We start from the raw sequence: 14,480 nt of genomic DNA, 5'->3' as shown, positions 1-14,480 counted from the left end.
CACACATACCCGCCAATTTTTCTACTAACTCCTAACCTAATCACTTTCAAGTATTTGAAATATGAAATCACGTCAATTATTTCTCGATCTTCTTTTTCTCCTATTTCTAATAACATTTGCCTCATACATTTGTTTAACCGTTCTTTTTGCCTCATATATTTGTTTAACCGTTCTGTTCTTTACTCACTCATGCGTTTCACACGTATGAACCATCTCAACACACTTTTCTTAATTTTATCGTGAATGCTTATTTCAACCTTGCTTTCTTTCCTTATTTCGCCAACTAATACTAGAATGAATGCATTATTATTTTTATGTATTTAACTTATATGTAATTAACTAACTAACTATCACACCGCTTCTCCGCAGGGGTAGGCAGAGAGAAAAGAATGCCACACCACTCTGTCTTTGCAAACATTCTTCGCCTCTTCCACGTTCATGCATCTCCTCATATATACCCGCCGATTATTCCGACTCCTAACCTGACCACTTTCAAGTATTTGGCATACCTGATCGTGCCATGTTTTTCTCGGTCTTTCTCTGGTTCTTTTCCTAATAACATTCATTAAAATATGTATTTAAATTTTTAATATAACATTTGAGCGATCGGAATGGGAGAAAGTAATATTTCTCTGCTAAGGTGAGTCAATTTTTTATCTGTCAAATATACTTTTTGTCAATATGGTAATAAATCACGATCAAACAGACGTTTTAAATTGCCTTTGTGAATAAATCAAATAGGCCCGTGTCCAATTTTTTTTTCATGAAATAAATTGACTTTTTTGAAAAATTATTTTCTTTTACGCTCTTTTTCATGAGTAATAAAATTACATGTTCCATTTCTCATCTAGAGTATACCAATAAATATTTATATATATTTATAAATACGTCCCCGTATTTACGATACCCCAGAGTATAAGAATGTACTTTGTGTTAGTAAATATGTTTTTTTTCATGTTAAAATTGGCTCCCCCAGACGAATGTGTGGAAAAATCATTGTATGACAAAATTAAAAACGAAGATATAAAAAACGAATGTTTAGCTGAACAAGGGGTAATTGAAAATATAAGGAAGAGTCCTTTAAGGTGGTATGGTCCACGGTGAATACGTGTGGAGTGAATGGATGACAAGAGAATGACTAAGAAAATATATGTGGCGAATGTGAACAAGAGAACTGAACGAGTACGGCTGAAAAATACTTGGCACGATCAGATCAATCAGAAACTAAAATCTGGTTTTATTAAAAGTCTGCGTAATCGGAGGACATGTATGACTAGATATATGGACGTGAAGGAGGCGAGGAGTGTATGTCAGGATAGAATCAAATTAGAAGGCATTGTTGTCAAACACCATACGGTGTTTGAAAATGATGCGGAATGCATCGAAACACGTGTCACAATAGATTTTAATAATAGTGGTATTTCCCATGTAGAGCTTAATTTAAAAATGGATAGATTTTACCACAAAGGAACTGCCGAATCAATTAATTAAAATAATATTAAATTGATTGCATTATATTTTTGATATATCAACAAAAATGAAGAAGAATATGGAAGTCTGGGCATTTGCGGGGCTTACGACCTATTTTTCATAATATTTTTTTGAGATGTCAAATAAATATTATGTAAAATAACTTTTATAATTGGAGAAAATCCAGATTTGTGAACAAGTATTTGGACACACATTTTAAAGAATTTTGGAATTTCAAGTATGTAAATTGATGAAGAATAATTAATTGATCACGTCTGATTTTTTTTCTTTGTGAGGACAGTGGCGGTACTCGAATATGATAATTTTGCCATAAGTTATCTCAGGTACGGTAGTGGTTTTAGGAAACAAACCATTAACATGTACAAATTTCATACCACCTTCTAGTTTAGAAAGTACCTTTGCCGTGAATATACCACGCCGGTTCTAGACTATGTTATACTAGAGCAGGTTACTTTAGAATAGGGCCAGAGGAAACATTAAATTCTCACTTGGCCCTGCAAAGGGTTGGCAAATAGCGCAAATAAATCTACAGCATGGCCGCACAATAATATTTTAATCTTACTTGTAGTTTGGGCAACAAAGGTACCAAAGTTTCATGTAAATTACGAATATTTAACTATTTTTGTTGGGAGACTTGTTCTCAGGGTGTATTTGGGCTATGCAAAGTGTTTTTGAATTTATATTAATTTATACTGTATGTATGATTTTTCATATTCAACTATGTATACACTAACATTAATACTTTGGTATTAGTATGCGATAAATTTAAACATGTAAGAAGATATTACAATTTTGAATGTCTAACAATTATGAAGAAAAAAAAACATTTGGTTATATTTGTTCAATATTTTAGTACTTGATCTTTCCTCAACCTTTTACTTATATTTATTTTTACACAAGATTCGAATTCAAAATATTTTTTATTTGTAAATATTTACATTTAATAAAAATACTATTCATTCGAATTAATTTAAGAAATATAAACATATATTTACATATTTTTCTTCCCTACTTTCTTCTAACCCTTATCTACACTCTTTGTTGGAAGGGGGAAGACATCGTATTATAAAATAGATCTTTATCGTAAATCACATGGAAGCAAGGTCATACAGTTCAAGAACATATCCAAAAAGTATATTAATGATTGATTCGTAATTAATATATTTAATTTAATGATAATTTCACTATAAAAACCACTTGTATAATATTGATTTTTATTTAATTACGTTAACATCACATTTGTTTTATAATTATCGTTTTTTTTTACTTTTCATATGTCGATGTAAATAACTGTAGTTTTCGAAACAAGTCGGGTGTGATGAAATAAAATTCATTAAGTAGTATTAAACAAGTTTTTTTTTATAATCAAATCCAGAGTATTATTTAACAAATATTAGAGTGACAAATCACTTATTTTTAATCCCCCCACCCTAAGAATCAAACTCTCGACATTTTGAATGGTATCTTAATTCTCTAATCACTTAACTACGGAGGCTAGACTATAGTATAGATAAAAATATGTATCAGGTCTTATTGAATACCAAACTTCTGTGCTTCGTATATCATAACTTTGCTGTTATCTATCAGAAACCAAAGTTAACTTTGAATAGTTCCATTTACTAGTTGGTGTCCCTGATTTTTTACTAGTTTTGTGGAAACCCTAGCTAACCCCACGAGGGTTTCGAGGTGCGGATTAATTCATTAGGGCCTCGTCTGATAATTCTGGGATCCAAACCAAATTATACGAAAGGGTTGTGCTTTTGGTAGGCGGGATATATGGCAAAATTTAGGGGAAGATTTGTAACGGTGGTGACCGGAGGATAAAATCGTTAAGTTGAGGATAATCTTGGTATAATGAGAGGAAAACTTTGTTGTTTGCAATAAGAAGCCTTGAGCTCGATTGATCATTAATTTAAGGGTTTTTAACTTCAGTCACATCGACGTTAAGTATTTTCAATTTCGACCCTTGATAAAAGTAACTTTTACTGAACACTTAACCTTTCGATCTTTTATCGGTTATTAATATTTAATACTCTTATTAACTTCAAAGAGTTGAATCGTATACCTTTGGTTAGTGTCGCAGATTCTGTTTAAGATTCAAACCGACTCTGCCAAAACTTGATTTCCGTTTTTGAACAGAAAACCTTTGAAAAGTAGTGTTATTTATGACACATATTTTTTTTTTGATTAACACACTTATTTTAATACTTGTACTCAAGTCGTCCTGTACAAATGCTTCAATATTTTAAATTTTTTATCGTATAGTTATTAGTTGTCACATCATATCAATATAAATTATTACAATAATGGGTCAAGATAATTTTGACGTGTATTTTTGTTTCAATATTTTTAAATAATATATTTAAACCATTTTATTCCACAAGAGTAATGCCAAAGATGAAAATAATCATAAGTATTTTTATTAATTTCAAACATGTTGATATTCTATAAGTAGTATTTAAAAAAAGTGAGTAAAATTAATAAGCATTTATTTTTAAAATAAAGAGTTGAAAGTGATATAATTTTTTTTAATTAAACACTTGCATTATACCACTTAATGAGTTTTATTTCATTACACACGACCAATTTTGAAAACTATCAGATGCTGTCATCTACAGGTGAAAAGAAAAACCGTAGATGAAAACATTTGTTTCGAAACTAGTCGATTGAAATGAAATAAAATTCAAGTGGTATAACGCAAGTTTTTAAGTAAAAAAATCAACATGTAATTCCACAAAGTTAATGCCAAATCAATAAATAATTTGAAACTGATAATATTTTAGAGTTTAGATAAAGTAAATAACGATATTGTTGGCTTGCTCTATTTATTTGAACATGTTGTTATTCTATAAGACGTAATCAAAAAAGTTAGTGGATTTTTTTTGTAAATGAAGGCCAGAAAGTAATGTTGTTTTACAAATTAAATAAAGTTAATAACGACATTTTTGCTTGCTGTATAAAGATACTCGCTCAGGAAAAAAGCAAAGCGCTTTATAATAAAGACACGTAGGGAGTTTGCATAAGAATGTTCGTAGCGAATACACAAATTAAAGGGCTGATACACAGATTCATCCCGGATAATATCTCTTGATAGACCTTTAAAAGTTCATCGTTCCCTGGCAGTCCCGGAGGACAAACAGACCCCGACCAGAAAATCTGCATTGTTAATTGAGATCTTTCCGGGATCCGTTCCCTAACGCCCGCTTTAAGCGCGCTAACTAATCGTGTTGCGGATGTATGGTAAATAGACTAGTGGTACCTATCTATAGCGCAAGATAATTTATTCCGAATTCAATTAGAATCAATAGATGTCTTCTATTCTACTCTTTCTATTTTTCTTTCACTAAGAAAAAGGTCCATTGTTTACCGTTTTAATACGTTTTATACATTAGAAAAATAGGTCGCTTAGATGTTTGAAACCGTTTTTTTTTAAATAAAAACAGATATTTTTTATTATTTACAAAAATACTTAAATTTCATACTATTTATGAGTGCCTAAGCATCTCATTATTAGAAATAGGTATCAAATTGTGGTAGAATGGGTTTGAACCGAGAATCTCTGTCTCCGCTACTACTAGAGTCCGCGACACTAATTACTGGATCACAACCCGACACATTTATTTTAAAAAAAAATTCACATGCATAGTTTTTTTCTTAATTTATATGGATTTAAAATAAACTAATATGTACAATAAATTTAACATTATATGTATTTACATCTTCTTACAGTAAACATGACATTTCTTCAATGTCAATGTTGATATCTTTTTAATTAAATACCTTAAGTAGATAGCATATTATGATAGCATATCGTTCTAGATGTGATGAATGTAATTATAGCTCAGGAAAACTGATAAAATAAAAACTGTCATGAAACTATTTACATATTTAATTATTATTATTATTATTTAACTCAATCAATATTTTGTTAAAATTTTCATAGGGTACATAAAATAAAAAATTTTCATAGGGTACATAAAGTTAAAATTTTCATAGGGTACATATGGTACATAAAATCGAGTAAACATCTAATCTACGTATACAATATTTAAAAAAAAATAGTCTGTGTAGGTGTGCTTTGGAATAATTATTCTCGTATTGATTGGGTCTCAATGATCTATTTTCCGCTTTGATTATAGCGGACTTTGTGTCACCACAAATTTCCTAATTGCGCTTAAATACTGTCCCGTAAACGCTTTGCCGAGCAATTACCAACTTTATGGTCTCGATTAAAGGAGAGTATTTGGATAATTTACTCAATACAAAATGCACCCATGTAATATTTAGCATTTTAATGTAAGGTGTATTTCAAAAAATATTTCAACAGCAACATTTTTAACCGCCTTCAAATGATTCAAAATTGATTTTATTGGTTTTTCACTCATATACTTATATGAAACGTTTCCGTGGTGTAATGATAAACGTGTTTAGCTACCGTGCTGGAGGTCCGGGTTCAATTCCCAGGGGGGAGGGTGAAAATAAATATTTGTGATTTTACGTTCTAATATTTATTTAATATTACCCTGGACCTAGAACCTGGAGCTTTTAACAAATCTCCTCGTCTTCATATAATTGACTATCAACACCATTGAAGGTAGATGGGGGTTAGAAGAAGAAGAAATTTAATGTGTTCTTGCCTCGAAAAAACCCAGCGAGAACACAGTATTTTTTTACAAGTAAATAAAAAAAAGCAAAAAAAAAACTGAAAAGAGACACTACATATCATATAAACTATTTTTCATATATGGTACAAAAAGGTAAAAAAAAACAGAATAGAAAAAATATAAATACATATTTCTGAAATATTCCGTTTGTAACACTCTCCTTATCATTCATCGTTCACTTAGTGTAATATCACTTTAAAGTTGTTTTACACAATGTGAGCGATGAATGATAAGGAGAGTATTATATTACCATACCACTTAGTTAAGAATGTTTTTAAGATACAAAATACATTCCATTTGTCACCTTTGAAAAAGTTCTTATAGATCTTATAATTAACGCCGAATTAAGAAGAAGATGCTGGGACGATTTTCAAATTGAGGAAATTTTATTGCTTCTTTTAAGGAAATTGCGGCACAGCAAACATGGTAATGAAAGGAACAAAAGTTATCTATTCCAAAAGGAGAATTTTTAATTGCATACTTCATATTCCAGAGTTATTTCCTCGGAAAACAAATTTCTCAGAGGGAATATCAAATTAATCAAGATTTTTTTCTTTCTAAATAACTTACAGAATGTTGGTGTTTTATTATCAAACAAGAAGTAAAACTGGAAGTTAATTATTGTAAACAAAATTCCATTCAGATTCAAATTATTTTGAAGAAATCTAAAAAAGCGATTATGTTTTTCGGGCGTTAAAAGTACATGATTTGAGTTTGTCTGAATATTTGGACACAAATACTGGGTACATAAAAACTGAAAATATTTAAAGTTAATATTAAATTCAAATTTGGTTTCACTTTATTATTATTATTATTTTATTTATTTATTTACTTCATAATACATAGATACATTCAAATATACATATTTATTTCATATATACATTTACTATATATATATATTACGGCTCTTTAGGCATGGCCTGTGTCGAGCCAAATACTAACATGTTAATACAAATTTTATATTTATTTTTTATTTTTTATTTTTTAATAATATTTGCTTTTTATTTGTTTTTTAGTTATTAGATTATATGCATACAGGAGATACAATATTAATTTACAGTATAAAGGTTTTTCAATAAGATAATTACACCTGGACTTTAACTAATTCACTTTCTACCTTGTCCCTTCCAATGCTAAGCAACCATCGACGGACACTGTTCTTGTTGACCTGATATTATCGATGAACTATGAAATTATTCCACTTTAATTTTTTATGAATAATTAATGACTGCATCGTAAACGTAGTATTTTTCTAAATACTTTATTGACTTTATATTACATATATATATCCAGTAGCGTGCATTTCATATGGGCAAATATAATGTCCCAACCCTAAGGGAATAGAAAATATATGGAAAACTGTGATAATAATAAGATTTTCTTAAAGAATAAAATAATTACAAGTTTTCTCAGTTATTTCTCTGCGACAAATCATGCAATATTATAGATTTGACAGACAAGTTTAAAAAAATAAATAATTAAACGCTGGTTTTTCTACTGCCTAACCTGGTTAAAACCCCTGTCTACACCACTGTATATATGAGTACCAAATATTAGAGTACTGTATATTGAGTTCCATGGTTATCAATCTCGGATAAAATGGTGAATGTTACACGCGTATTAAGTGATCATGAAACCAGCCCAAGACCGATCATAAGCCGTTTTCTGTTGGTTGAATGAAATGACTTCTTAGTAATAAGCATTTGTGTAAATATTTTTTTTTCTTTATTTTAAATTATTTTAAATTTCACAATATAAAAAATACAAGTATTAGAAAATATATAATATAATACAAAAAAAGGTCCCACAAAGGCATGGCCTGTTTCTGGGTATACATTATATTTTAGGTTATAGTAATAGATGTTTTCAGAAAAAAAATAGAATAAAAGTGTTATAAAATTATATAAGTTACAAACATTTGATTTTAAAAGAAAACAAAAAATCAAAAAAGATGAAAATGAGAAAAGTTAGAAAATATGTACTATATGAGTTATACGTTTAAAAGAAAAAGGAACTAAGATCTGTTTTATAAGTTTTATATTAATAAATTGTTTTGTGGTGTTCTGTAACGAATAGAAGATAGTTATCAGATAAAACGAAGGTTTTTTATAGTAATTTTATAACATACGGAGTCCCAAGGGTTAAATCTGTACCAATCTCAGGATGTAAGGGATGAAAGGGATACGCCGACGTTAAGAAACGAATAGAAGATTTTATTCCTGGAAGCACGAATTAAAAAATGCCTCTATAAATCCCTTGCCTCCATTTTGCGTGACTATTATTGAGATAATAATAGACCTTTTTGGGATTCTGGGCCACAGCATGTTTTAAAAAATACTTTATTTTATATAAGAAAAATAATCATTCTTCAGGTTTTCAACAGGCCTTTTTTTATTATTTTTGTCATCTCAACAAAGATGAAGAAGGATCTGGAAGTCTGGGCATTTATAGGGCTTACAATCGTCATAGGCTGGTTTAAGTGATCACTTTACACACGTGTAACATTCGCCAATTTCACCCATGATTGACAACCACACTACACAAATTCTTTGAAGTTCTATGTATATATATGATCCAATTTTGAAACATTGTTCTTACATCACTAGAATTTCACTAGAGACATCTATTGGAGAGATTAAAAGAAAGTTCTTATGGAGCAGAAACCTTTTGATAAGTATGTGAAGTCCGAATCCTGGATTAAGTGATCACTTTACAGTTTTCACATGAGAAACGGCAGAAAATGTCATTTAAATTTTTATTATTTTTTAACTTTTGATTTCACCAATTAATTTATTAAATTAACTGGCCTTTTTTATTATATGCTTTAAGTATATTAACAAAATATTATAATAATATTTGATTAGTCCACTTGCAAACCGCGTTATGTTAAAAAAAAGTTTTTTAGACAATGGTGGCAATCGGTAGAAGATTTAAAATAGTAAAGTCTATGTTTGATATAATCTGCCAAAAAAAGTTAGAAAGAAAATGATGTAGAAAAATCAATACTTTTGCAAAACTCGCCTTGCCGATCAAAACAAATTGTTTCTAAATTGGATCATATATAAAGAACTTCCAAGTTATCAATCATGGGTAGAATTGGTGAATGTTACACGTGTATATCGTGATCACTTAAACCAACCTATGACGGTTTTAAGCCCCGTAAATGCTAATACTTCCATATTCTTCTTTATCTATGTTAAGTTGTCAAAACACAATATGTATAAGACTACATTTGAGTCTATTAATATAAACAGGATAAGTTTCTAGGACCACAGATTTTCTCATCAACAGGTTAAAATACATACGGTATTTTCAATTTAAATTCAATTGTTTGTACATTTCATTTAATATTTTCTTCGAACTGAACTTATGCATTTAAAAAATATATTTTACATTTTAAGATATGCAAACTTTTATTAGTAAGTACACAATATCTTTTAATGTTTTCAAAACTTTATATTGAAATAAAAAAACATTTTTATTTAAATATAAAGTTTTGCGAATTTAACACTAAAATTTCACGTCAAAATATTAAATTCCTGTATTATTATGATATGTAGTTTAGGTGACATAATTCCTAAATCTTTAGAAATAATGGAAGTAAATAAAAATAATTCATTATCTTTAGTAACCCCATATCTTCTAAAAAATTATATTTTCTATGCTCACTCCGGGCGTATTTTTATTTTCAAAAAATACATAGAACTCGTGACAATACACTGATAAAAAATTGTGATCGTTTTTCATTTTCACGGTATCAACTTGAATACCTCGTGACTTAGTTTTCCTGAATTTCAGGCGACAGATTGACTTGTACGTGGTCTGAATTTTAAGTCACCGTGGTAAAGAAAGATGAAATCGAAAACTTTTCCTTTCAGGTAATATCGTATTATTATACATATTATATTCTCCTGATATTTCGTACGTTTTCAGCAACTCAAACCGTGAATTGAATGTTCTACTATAATCTTTATGCGTATTCGAAGAAGCGTTAATACCACTGAATTGTTTTATGCAGATCAAAGGGTTTAAATTTTTTGAAATTTAGAAAAAGATTATTTGTAAAATTCCACTTTTGAGTTTATTATAGTAAATACAACTTGTTTCGAGAACCACAAATGGTGAACATCAACAGGTGAAAGTACAGTTTGTATTTTCACAACAAAACATTTTTATTCTAGAAATCACTTGTGTTTCCATTAAAAACCTCGATATTGGTCTTATACAAGTGTTTTATTTCAATATTTAAATCATCATGTTACTCTATCAAGTTAATGTCAAATAATTAAACAATACAAAGAGATGTTAATGAGAACATCTTTGTTTTCGAAATTGGTCTTGCTGACATTATTAACTTCAATAGTGGTCTTATACAAGTGATTAATTTAAATATTTAAATAGTCATTTTTTTCCACAAAATTAATGCCTAATCAATAAGTAACAGCGATATGTTAGCTGTTAATGAAAACACCTGTGTTTTTGAAATTAGTCATGATTACATTATTAACCTTAATAGTGGTCTTATACAATTATTGATCAATACAAACAAAAAATTAAAACATCATGTTTTTCCACAAAGTTAATACCAAATCGATAAGTTATAGAGATAGTCAGGTACATTAGCGGTGTAGGAGTATCAGATTAAGGTGTGAGGTGCAAACTTTGCAGTAGCGCCGTAATTTTCAACAAGTTTCCTTCAGTATTGGTAACAAATTTTAGACGTTAAACACCCGCCGACAAACTTAGGAAACTAATAACTTTCACGATTCTTATATTATTGGATGTTGTAGAAATGGCTTCCCTATCATTACTCGTCCAACTTTGTTTCGCGAATTACTTGAGAAACAAACACCGATAATGATTCTGATATTCTAATGCTTTTAGGCCGCCCCTGAGTGAATCCCTTTCCCATTCATCTGCTGGAGAACTTTTAAGCTAAAATTTATGTAATTGACTGTTTTTTCGTCATGAAGTCATCTTAATACCTGCCTGTTTAAAAAAGCTTAATCGATTTTGAAATAAGTACTTTCTTAACAGTTCAACGTAAACCTTGAATAAAAAGTTATACCTGATCAACTTTATGACCAACTTACTGTTGCTAATTAGGAGCTACAGATGACAGACACTATTTTAAAACACTTTTTAATTTTTACATTAAAGATCAATGAGTTGAAATTTTTTACACAAAAAAGTTTTTCTGCCATTTCATTTTGCAAGTAAACATTACATAAACATAATTAAAAAAACAATTCTCAAGTTTTTTTCCAATTTTATTTTATTTCACCTATGACCGGGTTTCATCGTTACCCATATTATTAGAGTGGTAGAAGGCAAGATAAAATTCCTAAATGCATAGAAAAATGTAACATTTTTTTTGACAAAATTTATTTAAATTGAGTGAATTTTTTAATGACTAGAAAAAATTATTTTCACTTAAAATTTAAATAAAACTCTGATCATATTTAAGATGTTATTATTACTATAATAAAGTACTTTAATTCAATTTGTCAGGATAATTATTTACTATCATAGTTTTTTAACTCATATCTAGTTATGTATATAACATTTGGTCTAGCCTCCTATAAGTTGAATGATGTCACTAGTGGCAAAACCCAGCCACTAGTCAAATTAAATAAAAAAGGATAAACTAAATAGTTGTTCTTTTTAATATGTAAAATGCATTTCCACCAAAAAATGTCGGTACAAAACATAAATATAGTATGTTCTGTGTATCAACAATAAGGTACCATTAGGTATGCTAAAACTTACTCACAGATGTGATAATTGTACCTGTATTAGTGTAAGTAAGATCCTGCGGTGTAAAGTTTACTATCAATTCCTTGGGTCGGATGAAATCAGGTTAAATGCTGTGGAAATGTAGTCATTAAGGAGATTGTGCGGAAAGTCTTTATTTGATTGTGTGAGAAATGGGGATGTAAGGAATAAATGCAAGGATGTGAAAACTAATAAAGGCTTTATGATAGAGGAAATCATAATGACGGGAAAAACTTTTCCTCCATCAATTATTCGGAGATGAGATTGTCGCCATAACTCCAAAAACAATATCGCCCACCGGCAGCTGTGGAGGCGCGACTGCAAATATCCACTTTTGGGAAAATGGCATTTTGAACGATAAAAGAGGTCCGGAGTTTTCCGTTTGATGATCGATTTTACATTAAATTTTCCTTATGTAAAGATAATAATATTGTCAGAAGAGTATCACAAATCATATTGAATATCATATTTATTTGTATTTTTTCTTTTGTTTAATTTTAAAATATCTGATTTACTAGACAACAAAAAATTTGTTTAATAATTCTAAGGCACAACCAGATCATCACAACCAGCCTATTAAATATCTACAGGATATACAATAGTTTACTTTTTTGGCTCCTTAAGGAGCCAAAAAACACACATACATACACACGCACACACACGCGCGCACACACACGCGCACACACACGATCGCACACACACGCGCGCATACTCGCGCACACGCACACACACACGCACACACCCGCGCGCGCGCGCAAACACACGCGCACATGCACACGCAAACGGACACTAACACGCACACGCACACGCACATGCACACGCGCGCGCACACACACACACACACACACACACACACACACACACACACACTCACATAATGGTAGAAAAAGCTTACATGTTACATCTAATCCTTGATAATGCACATACTCGTAAAGCTATATATTGAATGTTTATAATGTACCTACCTTTATAATAAAAATTGTGCAAATGTTATTTTAAAACTCCTCTACCAATTTTATTGAAGTATTTTAATAAGGTACAAAATCAATATATGAAACAAAATATAAATTATTTTACATTACAATATGGTAGAATATGCCACATTTAATCCTGAATAATTAAAACGTGACGCTGTAATTTAAATGTGAATTAAATACCCTTATAGTAAAAATAATGCAAATGAATATAAAATAAGTACAATTTTTATAACAACATGATGTGTGTATTGTTATTTTCATGTAGAACCCGCAAAACGTTAGTAAATACAAGTAAGCCCTATTGCCGATCCGTGTGTGGACGTACGATTCCGAAAATCCCGAAGCGTCCTTCAAATATAAATTCCATTACGTCCGCAAAGGTATTTCGAAAGTATAAATCTCGCTTCTGATCAAAAAGGCACGCGGCGAATCGGTCACATTTTACCCGGACAAAGCGGGCAGTATCGGATTGTTTATTTCGTAATAAAATGGCGTCTCCGTGGCTCGGACGTAAAGCGGTGCGACCATCTGCCGCCCGCGATAAATGCCCGCCACTTTGTCCCGCCCGGGTGACCAAACGTTTGTAACGCTGACCGAAATCGAGACCATCGAGACACCGCACCCGCTTATGCGACTGCTCTTATTGACTTCCACTCATTCTGGCGTATTCATAGTCATACCGCTGTGAAGACCGTCGTTGGTTTTATAAATTTTCTCATTTTTCTTTTTTTTATCTTACCCATACCCAATAGTGTATCGGATACTGTTGTATTGATCGCTATTTACATGAAGTTTGTTCGTCTCCGTAGTGTAATGGTTAGCGTGTTTAGCTACCATGCTGGAGGTCCCGAGTTCGATTCACAGGAGGGTCAAATAAATATGGATGATTTTGACACTCATATTTATCGAACATAACCCTGAATTGGTCCAAGGAATCTTGTCCTCAAGCTCACACTTGTGCAATGTTCAAGAAAACATTTTAAAAAGTGATTTTTTTAAGTGTAATCTTATTAAAGTATTTTTTTTTCACCATAATATTTATTCAATATTACCCTGGACTAGTACCTGAAGCGGAGGTCTGATCACCTTTCCTTCATGTGTTAACGATCAACATAACACTGCGTTTATATAACGCAGTGCCCTTTGCACCATTGGGTGTGGATGAGGGTTTGAGTGATAGCCAATAGTTTATTGGAAACTATTATATTGATCGCTATTTACATGAAACTGAGATGTTGATAAAAAATTAACAAAATAACTCCCTCGCACAAAATAAAAATATGTTCCCCAGTATTTATTTTTAAATGTATAACATGTCACTATCAAAAAAATAAAAATAAAATCCCTCTCCAAGCATTAGAAATCAATCTCTTTTTTGGTGAGGCTCAGCGCAAGTAAAAATTATTAGAATTTATTAAGCAGATATGAATATAAATTGTATTAAATTGTATAAAAAAATGGTAAATTATGTACAGTAAATAAATCAGAGTTTGGATCTTGCATACAAAAAAAAGGTTTCTGCTAAATATAAGCTTTATCAATCCAATCACAAATTGGTTATTTGAAATCAATC

This window comes from Brachycentrus maculatus, unplaced genomic scaffold (assembly GCF_059751285.1).
Source record: "Brachycentrus maculatus isolate JH-2025_06_01 unplaced genomic scaffold, ASM5975128v1 h1tg000790l, whole genome shotgun sequence".
In the NCBI taxonomy this organism is placed as follows: domain Eukaryota; kingdom Metazoa; phylum Arthropoda; class Insecta; order Trichoptera; family Brachycentridae; genus Brachycentrus; species Brachycentrus maculatus.
The sequence above is the reverse complement of the archived record's forward strand: the minus strand, read 5'-3'. Positions refer to the sequence as shown.